This window comes from Bos indicus x Bos taurus, chromosome 16 (genome assembly GCF_003369695.1).
Source record: "Bos indicus x Bos taurus breed Angus x Brahman F1 hybrid chromosome 16, Bos_hybrid_MaternalHap_v2.0, whole genome shotgun sequence".
NCBI lineage: Eukaryota > Metazoa > Chordata > Mammalia > Artiodactyla > Bovidae > Bos > Bos indicus x Bos taurus.
The window spans coordinates 45,649,390-45,667,637 of record NC_040091.1 but is presented as its reverse complement, the minus strand read 5'-3'; the positions used below and the strand labels follow the sequence as shown (position 1 = coordinate 45,667,637).

At 49.6% G+C, this 18,248-nt stretch overlaps 1 protein-coding gene across 12 annotated transcripts in view; it reads left to right on the top strand.

Moving 5' to 3' along the window:
• Positions 1–18,248, top strand: part of CAMTA1 (calmodulin binding transcription activator 1) — a 993,257-nt gene that overhangs the window by 315,585 nt on the left and 659,424 nt on the right. The window lies entirely within an intron of this gene.

Below are 18,248 nucleotides of genomic sequence, written 5' to 3'. Positions count from 1 at the left end.
TGTGTGTGTGTGTGTGTGTGTGTGTGTGTAGCAGGTATTATGGAGGAACAGAGTTTGGGAGGTCTGCTCTATACATAGATCATTTCCGGGACTCTGTCCTACAAAAGAAGAAATAAACCAAGTCGGCCACGGTTTCAATGTGGTGACCTTTGCATTCTGCTGAACTGGGGAACCTGCTATCAAATTAGCATAACGATGTGTCATGTTACATCCATTCCAGCATTTCCTAACACACTGAGCAAATTCCTGACAAAGTCCAAAGTCTTATCATTAACCAAAGAACAAAAGTAGCAGTGGGTGGCGGCTGCTGGCTCAGGACTCTTCAGGATCCTCAGTGCCCCTGGCCTCCTGGAGGGCATGTGCCTTGGGGGCCCCAGTAGTTGGGATAAGTTTCTGAATGAGGTAGGGAAGAAGCTGTGACCTGGATCCTGATGAAATGCCTGGTGTCTCGACGGTATCAAAGTGGGACTGCCCCAGATTTTGGTGCATTTCCCAGAATCACAGGATGCAGAGCATCAAAGCCAGAGGAGATGGGGAGGCCACTGATCCCCCTCAGTGCCCAGGAAGGGGGCCGAGGCAGGCGTCCTGGCTGCCCAGAACCCTGGTCCCTGGTGCCCTTGGGAGCAGACCAGGGCTTCCTTCCGGTTTCTCGCTGCAAAGCCTTAAGTGGCTGCCCTTTTTGCGAGTGGGCATGGGGCGTTTGTCACACTGCAGGGTTCGTGTGTCCTCTTGTGTCCTGACAACTTTCACCTTCCTTCTTACTTCCTGGAGCCAGGAGTGCAAGTCCAGGATGTGCATCCTGGGAGGGAGCAGAGTGGGGGAGTGGGTGTGTGTGTCTCGTTTCTCACTGGGTTAGGCAGCTGCCGGCTTCTGACTCCAGCCTCTGCTTTCTTTTACTCTTTTTATTTTTAATCTCAAATACACGGGCATATGAAGCTTCCCTGGTGGCTCAGTGGTAAAGAATCCACCTGCAATGCAGGAGACCTGGGTTCAGTCTCTGGGTTGGGAAGATACCCTGGCGGAGGGCATGGCAACCCACTCTGGTATTCTTGCCTGGAGAATCCCATGGACAGAGGAGCATAGTGGGCTACAGTGCATGGGGTCGCAGAGTCAGACACGACTGAAGTGACTTAGCACACATGCATGTAGTTTAATCAATCAAATGATCCGAAAAGCCTTGTAAGAAGTAGCCGCCCTCTGCTCTACAGCTCAATCCCACTTCCCAGGAATGCCCACTTCTTTTCGTTCTGATATTTACCTCCTGACTTTTCAGTGTTTGTTCTGCTCTTTCTTGATTTGTCAGTTTCAGATGTTATCTTCTGACTTCCCTGTTTGCTGAAGGAGAGTTTGTCCTCTCACGCCGCTTCTCGTCAGTGGGCTCATCAGTGGGGGCAGCCAGCTTCCGGGGGGTCTAGAGTCTGCATCTCTAGATGCTGGCGTCTGGAGGGGTCTTTCAGGTTCTCCAGGAAAGGATCTCTCCGCAGGTGCCTGGTGGTTTGGGCTTGGCTGCTAGGAGTCTGGGAACCAGGCAGGAAGGGCGCTTGCAATTTCACCACCAAGTCATGAATTCTCCTGGTTTACATCTGTGTTGCCTGCCTCTCCTCTGCTGTCTCAAGTCTGGGGTCTTTCAGGGTCCCTTTGTGCAAGAAGAAATGTGTCTCCAGTGGGGGCAGAGGCCAGGTGGGGTACATGGGGCCCTAGGAGGGTCTATCTGTTCCCTGCACAGATCTTCCTCTTCCTCCCTTCCCGAGTCTTTGCTTCTCCAGTACTCCATGCTTCCAGTGCACGGGTCTTTCTGGAGCTCTGAAGGCAAACTGACTTGTTTTTCCTGGTGGCCCCTAGATGGTAGGTAGGGTTTGCTGCTTCTACTCCACGGTGTTGGCTATCCACACCCCCTCTGTCCTTGTGGGTTTACACCGTGGTCATTCCTCTGCTGTCACTGGATCAGAGGTGCAATGCTGTCTTCATGTCAAGAAACCCTGTCTTCCTGGCTGACCACCGCTCAGCCCTTCTGATGGAGAGCTGTGTGTGCATGCTAAGTTGCTTCAGTCATGTCTGATTCTTTGTGACCCTATGGACTGAAGCCTGCCAGGCTCCTCTGTCCATGGGATTCCCCAGGCAAGAATACTGGAGTGGGTTGCCATTCCCTCCTCCAGGGGATCTTCCCGACCCAGGGATCAACCTGGGGTCTCTTATGTCTTTTGCATTGGCAGGCAGGTCTTCACCACTAGCGCCACCTCTGTTTTTTCTCTCTCCTCTTCTTAGGCTCACTCTGTTTTTCTTGCTGTCTCACTGTCTTGCTTTTTCTCTTTCTCTTGTTTTAGTCTGTAAAAAGAAATGCCTCACAATGTAGTTTTCAGATTTCTAAATGCACAGCCACTCAGGACCCAGGAAACCCTGTCCCTGGGATGTGTAGACTTCTTGGGTGCAGGGAGGTGGCCCCAAAGCCAGTCTCTCCAACAACAGTATGCTCACTTCAATGCAGCAACCCTGGCTCAGAGCCATTCCTGGTGTTGGTGCAAGGTGCATGGCCTCTCCCTGTGTGGAATTTTGTGAGTCCTGGGGGGCTTCTGGGGCCGTCCAGTATGCCATGCATGTCACCTGATAGTGAACCTTGATGCCTTTTGTGTCTACCTGGCTATGAAGGTGTCTTCCATGATTGGCCTAGTCTCCAGGCAGGGTGCTTCTCATATGGGCTGCAGGGCTTCACAGGTGGCCCTACTGCCAATGTGGGAGATGTAAGAGATATGGATTCAATCCCCGGGTCTCAAGATCTACTGGAGAAGGGCATGGCAGCCAACTCCAGTATTTTTGCCCGGAGAATTCCATGGACAGAAGAGCCTGGCTGGCTATGGTCCAAAGGGTCTCAAAGAGTTGAACATGACTAAAGCAACTTAGCACTCATGCCCATGATGCAAATTGGGGTACAGACACCCTGCCAGAGACTGCTCACCCCAGGGACACCTGCTGGCATCTCTAAGCAGAGCAATCTGGCAGTAAAGACTATTTCTGAGAATGAAGTAGCACAAATGCATAGGCGTTTACCTACCCTGACAGAGAGTCCATCCACTGGAATCTCACTTTCTTTCTGGGGCCTACCAGTTTATTATCATCTTCACTTTCTTCTCCCGAATCTGGAAAATTAGGATTGTCTCGTGTTTCTGTTACTGATCTGGATTGGTGTCTGATATTTGCCCTGGGTCAGTTCTGATCTAATAAATCAATGTTGGTTGCGGGGAGAGGGAGCGCCTGTGGGGTCGGGAGGCTGGAAGTCGTATTCTCAGAACAGATCACTTCTGCACTTCATCATTTACTGTGTGATGAGTAATTCTCAAATCAGCTGGAGATTCTCCCACTTTTCTCACTCTGGCTAAGAGGTAGTACTATCTTTGCTATTCTTAGATTGTCTAGTCTTTTATTGTGGGGTTTAAAAAATTCAAAATCAGCCAAAAACAAAGGAAGGATATCTTTCTTAGTTCTCCAACTCGACTGTGTATCCTGCTTTGCACATGAGTATTTGTATGGTGTGTGTTTATACACATACACACATGTACACATGCACAATACAGACATGTGCACAGACACACATGTACACAGAAGCACACACACACACATGCACAGTCATGCATGGAAATATACAACATAACACACATGTATGGACGTGTATACGTATGCACACACAACACTCATATACACGTTCAGAAATACACAGTACACACACGCACACTTATACATATATACCTAAGTACACAACATATACAAATACACAACACCTCACACATGCATACACAACACATACTTGGCCACTTGACTTGTGTTTTTCTTTTGTGCCTTCCAGTTTTATTGAGATATAATCAACACACAGCACTGTATGTGTTTAAGGCATATGGCATAAGGTTTGATTTACATAGTTCATGAAGTGACTGTCACAGTAACTTTAGTGAACATCCTTCATCTCAAGTAGATACAAAATTAAAGAAACAGAAAAAAGTTTTCCTTGTGACGATAACTCAGGATTTACTCTCTTAACAACTTTTGTATATAACATAGAGCAGTGCTAATTATGGAGAAGGTAACGGCACCCACTCCATACTCTTGCCTGGAAAATCCCATGCACGGAGGAGCCTGGTAGGCTGCAGGGGTTGCGAAGAGTCGGACACGACTGAGCATCTTCACTTCCACTTTTCACTTTCATGCATTGGAGAAGGAAATGGCAACCCACTCCAGTGTTCTTGCCTGGAGGATCCCAGGGACGGGGGAGCCTAGTGGGCTGCCGTCTATGGGGTCGCACAGAGTCGGACACGACTGAAGCGACTTAGCAGCAGCAGCAGTGCTAATTATATTTATCATATACTTTACATGTCTAGCACTTATTGTATTTAATAACTGGACATTTGTACTTTTTGACCACCTTCATCTAATTCCCCCCTGTGCCCAACTCCCCACCTCTGGTAACCATGAGTTGAACTTCATTTTTCATGAGTTCGTTTGTTTGCTTTTGAAGTAGAATCAGCCTGCAGCACTGTGTTAGTAGCTCCTGCTCCTGCAGCACTGAGTTAGTTCCTGTTTCATAGCATTGTGATCCCGTATTTTTATACGTTTTGCACTGATCACCACAGTGTCTAGTACTATACGTCACCATCAGATCAGATCAGATCAGATCAGTCGCTCAGTCGTGTCCGACTCTTTGCGACCCCATGAATCGCAGCACGCCATACGGAGATATTAAATAATTATTGACTGTATTCCCCACACTGTCCATTTCATGGCCGTTTTGTGGGAGAAAAAAATTTCTGGGAAGAATTTTCATCTTTTTATTCAATTATTTAATAAGATGGACCATGGGAACATTTTGGGTGGAGGAAAATTTCTCCTAGGAGAGAGGAATTCTCTCCTGGCAACCCTGACCTCATCCGGGATGGATGAACTTAGGGTTGACTGAGCTGTTTAATTTGAGGTGACTCCAGGGGGCAGAGGGGAGCCTGAGGCTGGGATAGTTGCTTGCTGGGCAAGGGCTTCTGGCTGTGCCAAGGGCAGGGGACTGGACAAGGTGCTTCCTGACTGGCTGCTTTGTGAGTCCCATCACTGCCCTAACCAGGTCTGTGGGAATTTGGGATCATGTTTTTTATTTTTATTTTTTTTGAGAAATCTTCAGGAACAGGAACTTTCTGACTGTGGTGGAACTGGATTTGTACATAGAAGGGCAGATGGCACTTAGGCTGAGGTGTCAGGGAGACCAGAGCCCTGCCAGGCATTTGGGAAAGCTGGAGAAGAAGACAGTGAAATTAGGAAATCACAAAACATGTCCAGCAATGGAGAAGCAAGAGCAGAGGAGACAGGTCACCCTATCCTGGCGCTTGGCCTACACAGGGATATGTGCTATTTCCACATGTGTTCACACACACACAGACCCACACACCCACATACACACATGTGATCTCCTACCTCTGTGTCACAGGCTCTCAATAATTAATTCTGTCCACCCACTCCGGGAGATGCTGCCCCTGGATCTGGGGGTTGACGGTGCTCTCTTTGCACGTCCATCGTCTTCTCCCGTGGGGTTGCATGTGAACCTTTTACTCCTGAATCCAGCTGTCACCTCTCATGCTGTTGGTCTGCTCTGTTCATCTCTTTCTTCAGTGGACGCTTTCTGGTTGCTCATGGTGTGCCAGGTGCCATGCTGGGCTTTGGGGATGGAGTCGCGAATGAGACAGATGGTGTACACCCATGGCGATGCTGCAAGGGTGCAGTGAGAGGCTGCCTCTCCAGCAGGCAGGGTGGGGGGGACGGTCAGACTGCCTTCCTGAGGGGCTGAGCTTTGGATGGAGACTTGAAGGATGGGTATGTGTGTGTGTGTGTGTGTGTGTGTGTGTGTGTGCGTATGTGTGTGTGCGTGTATGTGTGTGTGCTGGGTGGGATGATGGGGGCAGAAGGCAAGCATGTTTTTCCTGGCCGTGCTGGAGGAGTCTGTATAGATCTGAGGTGGGAAGGTGCCAGGAGAGTGTGGGAGTAGACAGAAGGTCCTTGCAGCCTAGGTAGTGAAGCTGGGGAGAAGCAGGTGGGGGTGAGGTTAGGGAGAGGCATGGAGACCAAGCTCAGGGTTCAGGGACAGCGCTGGACAGTGAGGACCCCCATGGGGCAGTTAAATGAGCAGTTGTGATGATAGCCTCGTCCTGGGCACCCTGGAGGTAGAGAATGAACTGGAAGGAGAGAAACAGGAGGGTGCCTGCACTGGCGTCTGTGGATGCGCATTTTAATGATGAGAAGACTGAGTCTCCATCTAGTGGAAAGTATCAGTGTCCTGTTGCTACAGGGACAGACCCTCTGAGTTTGGAGAGTCAGAAGAGCTCTCAGTGAGCCAGGCTCCATGATGAGCTGGGTGTTCAGTGACTCAAAGCTGCGGTTCTCCCTAATTTCAACTGCTCAGCGTTTAGCTGACGTCACCTCCCACCTGTCCCTCTGTCCCTTGTACTCTGTTCCCCTCTCCACCCATCCTCCTCACACCGGGGTCCTGTCTGAGGCCGCGGGGGAGGACAGGACCTCCAGAGCGAGGGGATCTGTGGCTGGATAGGCTTCACATCACAGTCCATCCACACATGTGTGAAAAAAATATTGATGATGGTGATGGTGACAGGCGGATGCACAAGAGAACCACTCTTTTGAAATAATCGCCAAACTTTGAGGTTTTTTTTCTGGCTGTGGTACAGCATTCCAAGGTGAGAATTCTTCCTCTTGGAGAAAAATTCCACCCGTAGCCCCCTATTATCCCACTGGGGTATGTCTGGAATTACCCATAGTCATGCCATTTCTCTGGTGTTTAATTTCCTTACCCAGTGCCAGAGGGTCTGCAGGGGTATGGCAGAGTTTCGCAGTTTATTAATTTTGCATTAAATAATTAATAGTAAAGTTAATTGATGAATTATTCAATTTTTCAGGTAAAATGGGATGATAAATATTCATAACTTATTTTATTAAGGGAATTTCCATTTCCTATGTCATTAAATCTAGATTAACAAAGGCTGACTTTAAATGCAGATCGAAAACAATTGTGCTTTGGAATTAATTTACGAAGTTAAGGTCATTGCTTTGTGAGTTTACCTCCTGCCAGAGTGTTAGGGCCTCATCTTTACAGAGGAGTATCTGAATTCTCAGGAGTAACATGGCCATCAGTTTAGGAGAATTCCACGAGTCTGCCGGGGTTTTCTTCTGCATTCCCAGTTCACGACATTGGGTACTGGGGCACTGAGATGGGTGTAGTGAGGCAGGTGAGCGGAGAGAGCAGGTCTGGGGTCCTTTCCTGGGAGCGTCTGGCTGTGGCTTTAAGCTGTTCGTTGTTTGTTCAAGAGCTACAACAGGATTTAAGAGGAGCCCAAACCAAAGCTGATGAGGGTACACAGCCTGGTGAAAGAATGCTAAATGCACATGTTTCAGAGTCAATTTCAGCATAACTTTGGGTTTTATCCTGGAGTTTTAGGAGGTGCTTGTTTTCCTAATGGTAAATGCTCGCAGCCAAGGGTTAACTACAGCTTCAATTTTTATTTGCATTTTCTAGCTATCCGGTTTCTTTTATGTTATGTTAATTTGTCAAACTGCTTCGAGCGCAGACCACACACTGGTACTGAAGGTTTCTGCGTACCTCATAGGCTGTTGATAACTCGCAAAGCCCCTTCAAATCTGGGCCCTTAATCCTCATACGTGCTAGTGCTCAGTCGCTTCAGTCTTGTCTGACTCTTTGCGACCCTCATGGACTGCAGCCCGCCAGGCTCCTCTGTCCATGGCATTTTCCTGGCAAGAATACTGGAGTGGGTTGCCATGCCTTCCTCCAGGGGATCTTCTTTTTTTTTTTTTAAATAAGAATTTTCGCTCGCAGCGCCACCCGCTGACCCTCCGGAGCAAACCTGCACAGCAAGGGGCAGCTGAAGCTCCCGAGGCGGGGCCAAGGGGGCTGAGGCGGGCAGGTGGGCAGCCGGTGGCCGCAACACTGGACCGCCGCCCGCGCCCGGCCTCCGAAACCTCTCGATCCGGCCGGGCGCTGGGGCTGCGGGAAGCTAGGCCCTCCCTCCAGGGGATCTTCAACAGCCCTGCAAAATGGGCAAATCTTGGGTAGAGAGAGAGAGCAAGAGAGAGCCAGAGGGAAAGAGTCATGTATTAAATGAAGCCCTTCTTTCTCCCACCCAGCCGTCTAGCCACTTCCCTAAACTCAAGGAAACTGAGTCTTAGAGTTTATGTGACCCACCCAAGGTCACTCAGCTAATCAGCCCCATGGAAGTTGGACCAGAGCCCAGGTCTTTCTGACTCACAGTTGAGGTTTTTTCCCCCAACTTCAGTATCTTTAGTGCTTGAAAATAATTTTTTAACCACCCGGAATAGTGGGACGTTTGGGAGTATTTATAACCCCGTGGAACAGTTTTCTCTGCACCGTCAAGTGTTCATTATAATTTTCCAGCGAGACTTCTGCTCTGAAGAAGTTGATCCTATGGTAAGCCTTCCTTTCAGAGGGGAGCATTTGATGCTGCATCTCATGAACCTACTCCTAAAATTATCCCTAACTGGCTTGGAAAGTGGCTTCCAACAGGCAGCTGGCTTAGTATCTTGACTTTCTGGTTGTGACTCAGGGAGGTGCCTGGGTTCGATCTGGTTTGTGATAGTGGTCTTGTTAACTCTGAGGGCGAGATGATATCGCGAAGGTGCAGACTGAAGTGCTGTCTCAGGGGAGGTGGCGTGGAAACTACCAGGGGCAGCCTGTCTCATCAGGGATGCTGACTGGCAGGTGGGGCCAGGAGAGGGGGCGTTGACATGCAATTCCAGTGTGCCTAGCATCATTCTGCCAGTCTCTCTTGAGTGCCTGCTGCATGCATGGGTTGTACTGGGCACCGTGCAGTTACAAAGGCGGTGGAAAACATGGCCCCTAATCCAATCGGAGAGACAAGTCACACGTGTCTTAGATAACTAGTGTGATTCCCAGAGAGTGCATGGGAGCACCTGGTGTGTGTGTGTGTGTGTGTGTTTGTGTGTATGTGTGTGTACTCATGTACTTGCTCCCCCCACACAGAGCTATAGGAAGAATGCAAAATGGGGCCAAGATCAATTGGATTCTATTGATTTCATTGGGAAAAACAGCACAGCAACATTTGTAAGGGTGAATTTCAATCAGAAAACCATGAGTTTGGGTGGGGGAATGGTGCGCCCTGATGGCAGACAGAAGACTCAACACTTGGACGTTTCCTGCCCTGGAATCATGGAAGGAGCGGTTAATTGATTGTCTTGGCATAAATGATTGTAAGGCTCTAGAGGGCCCCCAGGTGCCCCATGATGGGTCCATCCTAGAAGGGAGGGAGGTCCCTGGACATCTTCATTTGTGCCCAGTGTGTGTGGAGCCTGGACGAGCCTGGGTGGGGAGGCACAGCTGCTCTTGATGCCAAAGAGCTGTCCTCAACACAGACGTACCACATTTGATGGCATGCTTAGGTGGGCACAGGGAGGTTGAGGTTGGAGGACCTTCCCAAGTGGGGAGTCAGACCCCGTCTGTCTGAGTGGAAAGCCTGTTTGTTCTTCTGACTCATAAGGCTTGTGGGACCATGAGCAGAACCATTTACAGGGTCACCCTTATGGGTCTTGGAGATTGTGCTGATTTTTCCCATACTTGAGAACAGTGGTTCTCAACAGGGTGTGACTCTGGCACACCCCTCCCCCTCTCTGCCCAGGACATTTGACAATGTCTGGGGACATTTCTGGTGGGAGGGAGGAAGCTTGCTACTGGCAGCCAGCAGGTAGAGGTCACTGATGCTGGTAAACATCCTGTGATGCTCAGGACAGCCCCTCACATGAATCATCCAGCCCCAAGTGTCAGCAGTGCTGAGTCTGAGACTCCTGGGGTCAGTTTAGAGACTGCATGCTGAAGTGAATGGTGGTCGTGAGCCAAATTGGATCTGAAACCCAGTTCTGCCACTTATTAGCAGCCTGTTTCGTCATCTGTATAATGGGAATTATAATAGGGAAACTCCTGTTGTGGCTGAAGTGTGTGGAGCACTTGTTGTTGTGCTAAGTCATGTCCAACTCTTTGCGACCCCATGGATTGCAGCACTCCAGGCTTCCCTGTCCTTCACTATCTCTTGTAGTTTGCTCAAATTCATGTCTACTGAGTCGGTAATGCCATCCAACCATCTCATCCTCTGTCATCCCCTTCTCCTCCTGCCTTCAACCTTTCCCAGCCTCAGGGTCTTTTCCAATGAGTCAGTTCTTCACATCAGGTGGCCAAAGTACTGGAGCTTCAGCTTCAGCATCAGTCCTTCCAATGAATATTCAGGGTTAGTTTTCTTTAAGATCGACTGATTTGATCTCCCTGAAGTCCAGGGGACTCTCAAGAGTCTTTTCCAGCACCACAGTTTGAAAGTGTCAATTCTTTGGTGCTCAGCCTTCTTTATGGTCCATCCATACATGACTACTTGAAACACCATGGCTTTGACTATATAGGCCTTTGTCTTCAAAGTGATGTCTCTGCTTTTTAATATCTTGTCCAGGTTTGTCATAGCTTTCTTTCAAAGGAGCAGGCATCTTTTAATTTCATGGCTGCAGTCACCATCCACAGTGATTTTGGAGCCCAAGAAAATAAAATCTGTCAATGTTTTTTCACTTTTTCCACTTCTGTTTGCCGTGAAGTGATGACATGTTATTGGTGTTTTTATTATGACTCTCTCACCAGAACCCAGATGGCCCTGGACTCTGCACACACACAGCCAATTGTTCCCTGCTTCTATTTATGTGGTTGTGCAGGGTGATGGCTCGAAGTCTCATGTCCTTCTCAGCTTTAAAAATGATCCTTGGATAAACACATTTCAGAGAGAAGGGGGAGAGAGAACTATGGGGGTTCATGTCACAACACTTAGCAGAGAAGAGCATTTAAATGGATGGTTATCATCAGAGTCAGAAGTTGCATGGGCCAAGCTCAGAGCCCAGACTCATGTCTGCATGCTGAAAGAGTTTACTCATCACTGTGTTAATTATCTATTGCTGTATCACAATTTACCTAGAAACTTAGTGTCTTAAAGTAACAAATATTTATCATTTCACCATTTCTGTGGGTTGGGAACTTAGGACAGCTCTGCCTCAGAGTGTCTCAAGGGGCCACAGCCAAGGTGTCTTCCAGGGCTGCAGACCCATCTGGAGACTCGAGTGAGGTGGGACCCACTTCTAAGCTCATGTGTGTGGTTCTGGAAGATTTGGTTCCTCCTGCCTGATGGCCAGAGATCACCTGTGCTCCTTGCCACATGACGTCTCCAACATGGCAGCTTCAGCATAACCATTTAGGGAGAGAGCGTGGGGGTCTCTTTGGGACCTGACCTCACAAGTCAGATTTTTTATTGCTTCTGCTGGAATCTGTTTCTAAGAAGTGAGCTACGGGGTCCAACTCACACAGAGGGGAGGGAATCATATAAGGGCATGGATTCCAGGGGGCAGGGGTCACTGATCTTTAAGATCGACTGATTTGATCTCCCTGAAGTCCAGGGGACTCTCAAGAGTCTTTTCCAGCACCACAGTTCGAAAGTGTCAATTCTTTGGTGCTCAGCCTTCTTTATGGTCCATCCATATATGACTACTTGAAACACCATGGCTTTGACTATATAGGCCTTTGTGACATAGGACTGATGAGAAGGGCCAGGGGCATCTGGAGAGCTAGTCATGGCATTCACACTCACCTTCTGTGTGACCTTGACAAAGCACTTTTCCTCTCTGGGACTCAGTTACCTTCTCCTTAATATGGCTGAGTTGGATTCTGGGATGGCAAGTGTGGGTGACCCATCAGTGCTCAGGGCAGGCATCCCTGTCACAGATCACGCCACCACTTTCCCAAAGCCTTTAGAAGCCTTCCTAAACAGCGCTTGTTTCAGACGGCCACTCCTAGCTGTGTTGACTCCATTTGCCATCTCTGAGTGACCTCTAAAGGGACAGTCTATGGTTATGGCAGCTCAGACCAACAAGATGTTACAGCAGAAAAGGGCGGGTGGACCATCCTCCTGCTGGCCCAAGAGAGAAAGCTGCCAGCTTAGTGCTTGTGGATCCCAGCTGGCTCTGCTCTTGCTCTGCTAGCCCAGCCCTTCCTCCTACCACACACCCAGACTCCAGAGGGGCTGGTTTGGAGAAGACACTGGCTGAGGAGCTGTGGGGTCTGAAGCCCAGCATGGGGTTGGCCTGATCTGGCCTTGGCATTTGTGGGTGGGCCAAGGAATCTGTCTGGTTCCTCATGGGAGCAGATTTGGGCCTGCGGAAAGGGAACCCAGGTCATTTTGGAAATGAGCTTGAGGCAGCCTTCATTCTTGCATTCAATTTATCAGACTTTCGAGTGATTTATTCTATTACTTCCCCGGGTCATGTTCCTGGGCTCGAGGTGTTGGCTTAATTTGCTTCTGAGATCTTGATACTACCCGTTCATTGCTCCTAGGAGCTGCTGGGGGCATTCTGTTAACAAGGAGCAGAGTCCATTTTCTGGACCAAGTAACCGTTTATCCCAATGCATTAGAATTTTCAGCCCCCCTCCCCTCGTTTCTGCTTTTCTAAAAGTTTCTTTTCCTGAAGGGCTGGAATATTCAAAGGCAGTTTAATAGACATTGATTTGCAATGATTTTTAGCCACTGTGCTTCAGGAGAGTTGAGAAGCCAATAATTAATCCTTTCAACAGCTCGTCCCTTTTGTTTTAAAATGATCTAATAGCTGAATTGCTCTAGCAGGCTGGGCCAGCGTGACCCAGTTCGGCTCCTTGCCTTCTGCTGCTTCATTCAAATTTGTCCGCTATGAATTATTCAGCCCTTTTGCAGGGGTGAGTGGGTCTCCTCGTTGTAATATCTAATTAGCAACCCGGGAGGCCAGCGTCATTCTGCAGACAGCTGCTGCTCACCTCGGGCAGATGAATGGGCATTCTTAGAACAAGGGTCAGGTTCTGCCTTTTCAAGGAGGATGGTTTGTCCTCTGACCCCAGAGCAACTACACCGATCCTTGGGCTTGTCCAGGCTCCCCTGTGCTTGGTCCTCTGCCCATGCCCATAGAAAGTGACCTCGGGTTCCTCCTAGTTGAGGGACTCTTGGGTGACTCCCATCCCTACCGCAGTGATGTTGTGTTGCTTCCATAACTGACCACCACACACATAATGGCTTAAACTATACATGTCTGTTATTGTACAGTCTGTAGGTCAGACGTGCAATACAGCTCTCACCGGGCTAAAATCAAGGTGTCAGCAGGGCTGGGTCCCCCTGGAGGCTCTGGGGGGAAAGCATCTCCTTGCCGTTTCTGGGCTTTCCTTGTGGCTCAGATGGTAAAGAATCTGCCTGCAGTGCCGGAGACCTGGGTTTGATCCTTGGGTTGGGAAGATTGCCTGGAAAGGGAAATGGCAACCCACTCCAGTATTTGCCATGGGAAATCCCATGGACAGAGGAGACTGTGGAGTCCATGGGGTCACAAAGAGTCGGACATGACTAAGCAACTAACACACTGCCTTTTCCAGTTGCTGGAAGCATCACAGTCCTTGGCTCATGGCCCCTTCCTCCCTCTTAACAGAGAGTGAAGCCTCTACACCGCTACAGTGTAGCATCTTTCTGACTCTCTCTCTGCCTTTGGTCTCCTCTCCTCCTCTCTCTTCCACTTTATTTGGCTCTGCTGGGTCTTAGTTGTGGCATGAAGGATCTTCAATCTTTGTTGTGACACGGGAGATCTTTCATTGCTGCAGATGGGATCTTTAGTTGTGGTATGTGGGATCCAGTTCCTTAACCAGGAATCAAACCTGGGCCCCCTGTGTAGGGAGGGTAGAGTCTCAGCCATTCAACCACCAGGGAAGTCCCTCCTCTTCTACTTTTAAAGATGCTTATGATTACATTGAGCCCAACCAGATAGTCCAGGATGCTCTCCTTGCATTAAGGTCAGCTGACTAGTAGCCTCAATTCCGTCCACCACCTTAATTCCCCTTTACTGCGTGACCTAATGCAGTTGTGGGTTCCAGACATTAGGATGTAAATATCTTTGGGGGGCATTATGCTGCATCCAACACCTACCATTGCCCTGGTTTCACTGTTGCTGAGTTTATGGAACTTTCTATTGGGAAGAGAAGCTCTGAGAACTTCCCTGAGCAGCAGCCTCATAATTTTAAGTGTGGGTGTTACAGACAGACAGACAGACAGACAGGACGTGGGTCCGTCCTAGTTCTGCCACCTCTGAGCTCAGAGACAGCAGATGGCCAGCAGGCAAGTTGCTCCATCTCTCTGAGCCACAGCGTTTTTTCCCCTGTAAGACAGGCTTATAAATGCCCATCTCCCAGAGCTGTGGCAAAGAGTCAATGAGATGCCGTGCAGCCGAGCCATCCAGAGGCGGTAGTGCTTCCTGGGATCTATTGCACTGGCCAAAGATCTGTTTGGGTTTTTCCATAACATCTTATGGAAAAATCTGAATGAATGCTTTGGCCAACCCAATACATCATCATGTGTCTGTTTTCAGTCTGAGCGTGGGGGCACCTCTCTCTCGGGAGGAGGGGTTAGCGGGTCTTGTTAGCTTGTTCCCTGAACCCTGTACAGGGGGTGGCGCCATGCAGGGGTGCTGGGAGCATCTGTCTGATTCTGGGGCAGGTGTGTTTCCTGCAGGACTGCTGGCCCCCTCTGCATCACCCCCCCAACTGTTGTCTCCCACGTCTGGCTTCATTCAAACCCATTCTCTTACCCTTAGGGACAGGACCGTATGCCCTGAGAAGCACGGACTGACCTTGTCCTCTGTCTGTCTCCAGATGGTTGTAGATAATCTTCCTGACATTCCTCTTGGGGTGGGTTCTCTCGGCTTCTCCAGGGGTCGGGGGGCGGGGGTTGTACCAGCTCGTGTTTTCCTCATGAGATTGGTGGGGATGGAGATGCTCATCCCCATTTCGGGCAAAAGATAAAGATGTGACCACCTGCTCAGGGTTACTGGCTGATGAGGGGCAGAGCCGATCCCCAAGCCTGGCCCCTCCAATCAAGGTCAAGTGTCCCTTTGGGTTCCAGTTGTTCTCGGAAGCTCAGCAGATACTGGCTCCTCTTAAGTAGCTCTGGGGCCCCTCCCTCTCCCCTGTGTATTTCTGTCCCCCTTTCTGGAAGCACATCCTGGGGGCCAGCAGCCCCCTGGTCACTCTGTCTCTCTCTTTTGTTACTTGCTAGATTACCAGTTTATTAGACAAAGGTGGCCAGCTGGAAGAGATGCAGAGGGCGGGGTACAGGAAGACAGAGTGGAGAATCCGTGCTCTGAGCACACCAGTCTCTCCGAATCTCTACGTGTCCTCCCCCCACCCCTGTTCACTCTTGTCCTTGACACGGGAAGGGTGTGGCAGTGATCACATGGAGCTGGCCTGTGGCCCCAGTGATTCTCAGGGGGACCCCATCTCCAAGGTCCTTGTCCCTTTGCTGTCCTCAAAGGATGGGGCTATGGGGCTGAATCACAGGGACCACTGGCTTATTTCTGCTATCTTCCAGGACTCACTACCTTGCTTGTGGTGGTGGCACTCTGGGTTTGGACCTCTTACACTTTTGTGGCTGCCCTAGTGAAGGTACTGGTTCGTTCCCCCCGTATGTCTCCCTTTCCCTCATCCGTGGAAGCCTTCTTGGGGAGCCTGCCTTCAGTACACCAGCCAAGTCCCTCCAGGTCCTTCCACGGGGTTCCCTGTTCACCCTGGAAAGTGTAGCATCAGCAAGAGAAGCAGCAACCTTCTGAAATGCAACGTGTGCAGATAAATAATTCAGGGAAACTCAGCCTCACTTTATTAAGGCCAGAACCATCCTTTTCTGTCAGAAGCCACGGACTGGGTGAGATCAACAGGAAGCCCCGGGACCCGACGGCTCCTGGGGGCCAGAGGACTGTGGCTGTGGTGGACTGAGCACCCGAGTTGGGTTCCAGCTTGGATCCCACCTGTTCCCTTGACCTTGTGTGCAGACGTGGCCCCTTTAACCTGACGGGGCTGCCTGGAGAGAGGAGGGTGAACAGCTTCCTCGGGGGGTGGGGGCATCCTGACCTGGCTCCCTGGGTCCAGAGGAGGGTTTGGGCTGGCATGACTGAGGTCTGAGCGTCCAGGAGTAGAGAGAGGAATGAGGGTCTCAGGCAGACCTCCCACCCTGGACATACCAGAGCCACCACTACTGATTCATGGTATTTCATATCATAATAAAGTTAACGAGTTGCTGGCATTTTAAATGCTTTTCAGATTAATTTATAGTCTAATGTGGTAATGAGGAAGCAGCTTTTGTCCAAGAGGTGAGATATGCAAAAATAACCTTTAAGTTTCTCATAATTAACCTTTAATGATATTCTCTCAGGTTAGCGATATATTTTATGCCTCAAAAATGTAACAGACAGAGGAGGTGGGTGCTTCCTGCAGTCAAATGCCTGGCGGAGGTGAAGCTGCTTGGACACAGGGGTTTCTGCTCCTCAGGAGTTTTGGTCAAGAGCTGTCTGGGAGGTGAAATAGTGACATCATCACGGGAGCCCTTGGCCTTGTGACCACGTGGACCCTTCTTTTGATCAGTCATGAGCTGTGGTTTCTGATTCTTCAGCCTTGCTCCTCGCAGCCCCTTGCACTGTGGCCGTAACCAAGCCTTGTGCCAAGGCAGGACCTTTCCTCTGCCCTCTTTCCCCTTGACCTTCGCAGTATTTGACCCCATGGACTGATTTACCCTTTGTGAAAGTTGTTTCTGGTTGATTTTATGGAGACAACTGCTATGAATAAGGCTCCTTCCTACCCGCAGAGCTCAAGTATGGGGAGGAGCTGCAGATACACAGACCACGGTGACAGAGGGGACTGGAGAGTGCCACGTTCAAGGGGAGGGAGAGGGTTAGGGTGAGCCATTTAGGGAGAGGGGAGGGAAAAGCCACTTCCCTGAGCTATCAGGGAGGGAGGGCTTTTCTGCTGTGGCCCAGTTGACCTCTCTATTGGCCAGAGGTCTCCAGAGAAGCAGAACCAGTAGGGTGTGTGTGTGTATGTGTGTGTGTGTCTGTCTGTGTGTCTCTGTGTGTGTCTGTGTATGTCTGTGTGTATCTCTGTGTGTGTGTCGGTATGTATATGTGTCTGTATGTATGTCTCTGCGTGTGTCTATATGTGTGTATGTCTGTGTGTGTCTGTGTGTGTGTCTATATGTGTGTGTGTCTCTGTGTATGTCTGTGTTTGTGTATCTCTGTGTGTGTCTGTGTATGTCTCTGTGTATCTCTGTGTGTGTGTCGGTATGTATATGTGTCTGTATGTATGTCTCTGCATGTGTCTATATGTGTGTATGTCTCTGTGTATGTCTGTGTTTGTGTATCTCTGTGTGTGTCTGTGTATGTCTCTGTGTGTGTCTCTGTGTATGTCTGTGTGTGTGTGTGTGAATGTATTTACTAGAAGAAGTTTGCTCACATGACTTTAGCAGCCGACACATCCAAAGACCTGCGGTCAGCCAGCTGGAGACCTGGGAAAGCTGATGGACGGGCAGTTCCCGTCCGAAAGTCAACAGGAAGAGCCAGTGTTTCATTCCAGACTGAAGACAGGAAGAAGACTGAAGCCCCAGATCAGGGCAGGCAGGCCAGAGTCTTTCCTTGTTCGTGGGATGGGTAGGGCTTTTGTTCTCTTCAGTCCTTCAACTGATTGGGAGAGGCCCACCCACATTGGGAGCCCCATCTGCTGTATTCAGTCCATGATCCAGATGTTAATGTCATCCCCAAACACCCTCACGGACACACTCAGAATATTGTGCAACCAGATATCTGGGTACCCCAGTCATGTTGACACAGGAAGCAGCCATCACAGCCCCCTGCCTTCAGAGTCCCCTTTCTGGCCCCGTTTGCTGGCTCTTCCTTGCTTTCCACCCCCATGTCCTCCTCCACCATCCTAGGGAAGTGGTCTTCAGCGCTCAGCTGCTGACCCCACTGGTTTTAATTAAAAAAAAAAATCATTTAAAGTAGAGAGTCATCATCATGATAGATACATGCCTTGCAAATTTTAACTTAAAACCTATGAATTATTGTTGTCATCTAGTCTCTCATTGTGTCTGACTCTTTGCGACCCCATGGACTATAGCACACCAGGCTCCTCTGTCCATGGGATTTCCCAGGCAAGAATACTGGAGTGGGCTGCCATTCCCTTCTCTAGGGGATGTTCCAAACCCAGGAATGAACTCATGTCTCCTGCATTGCAGGCAGATTCTTTACCACTGAGCCACCTGGGAAGCTCCAAAACCTGTAAATACGTATTGACTTTGCAGTCTTTTAACTTGAGGCCA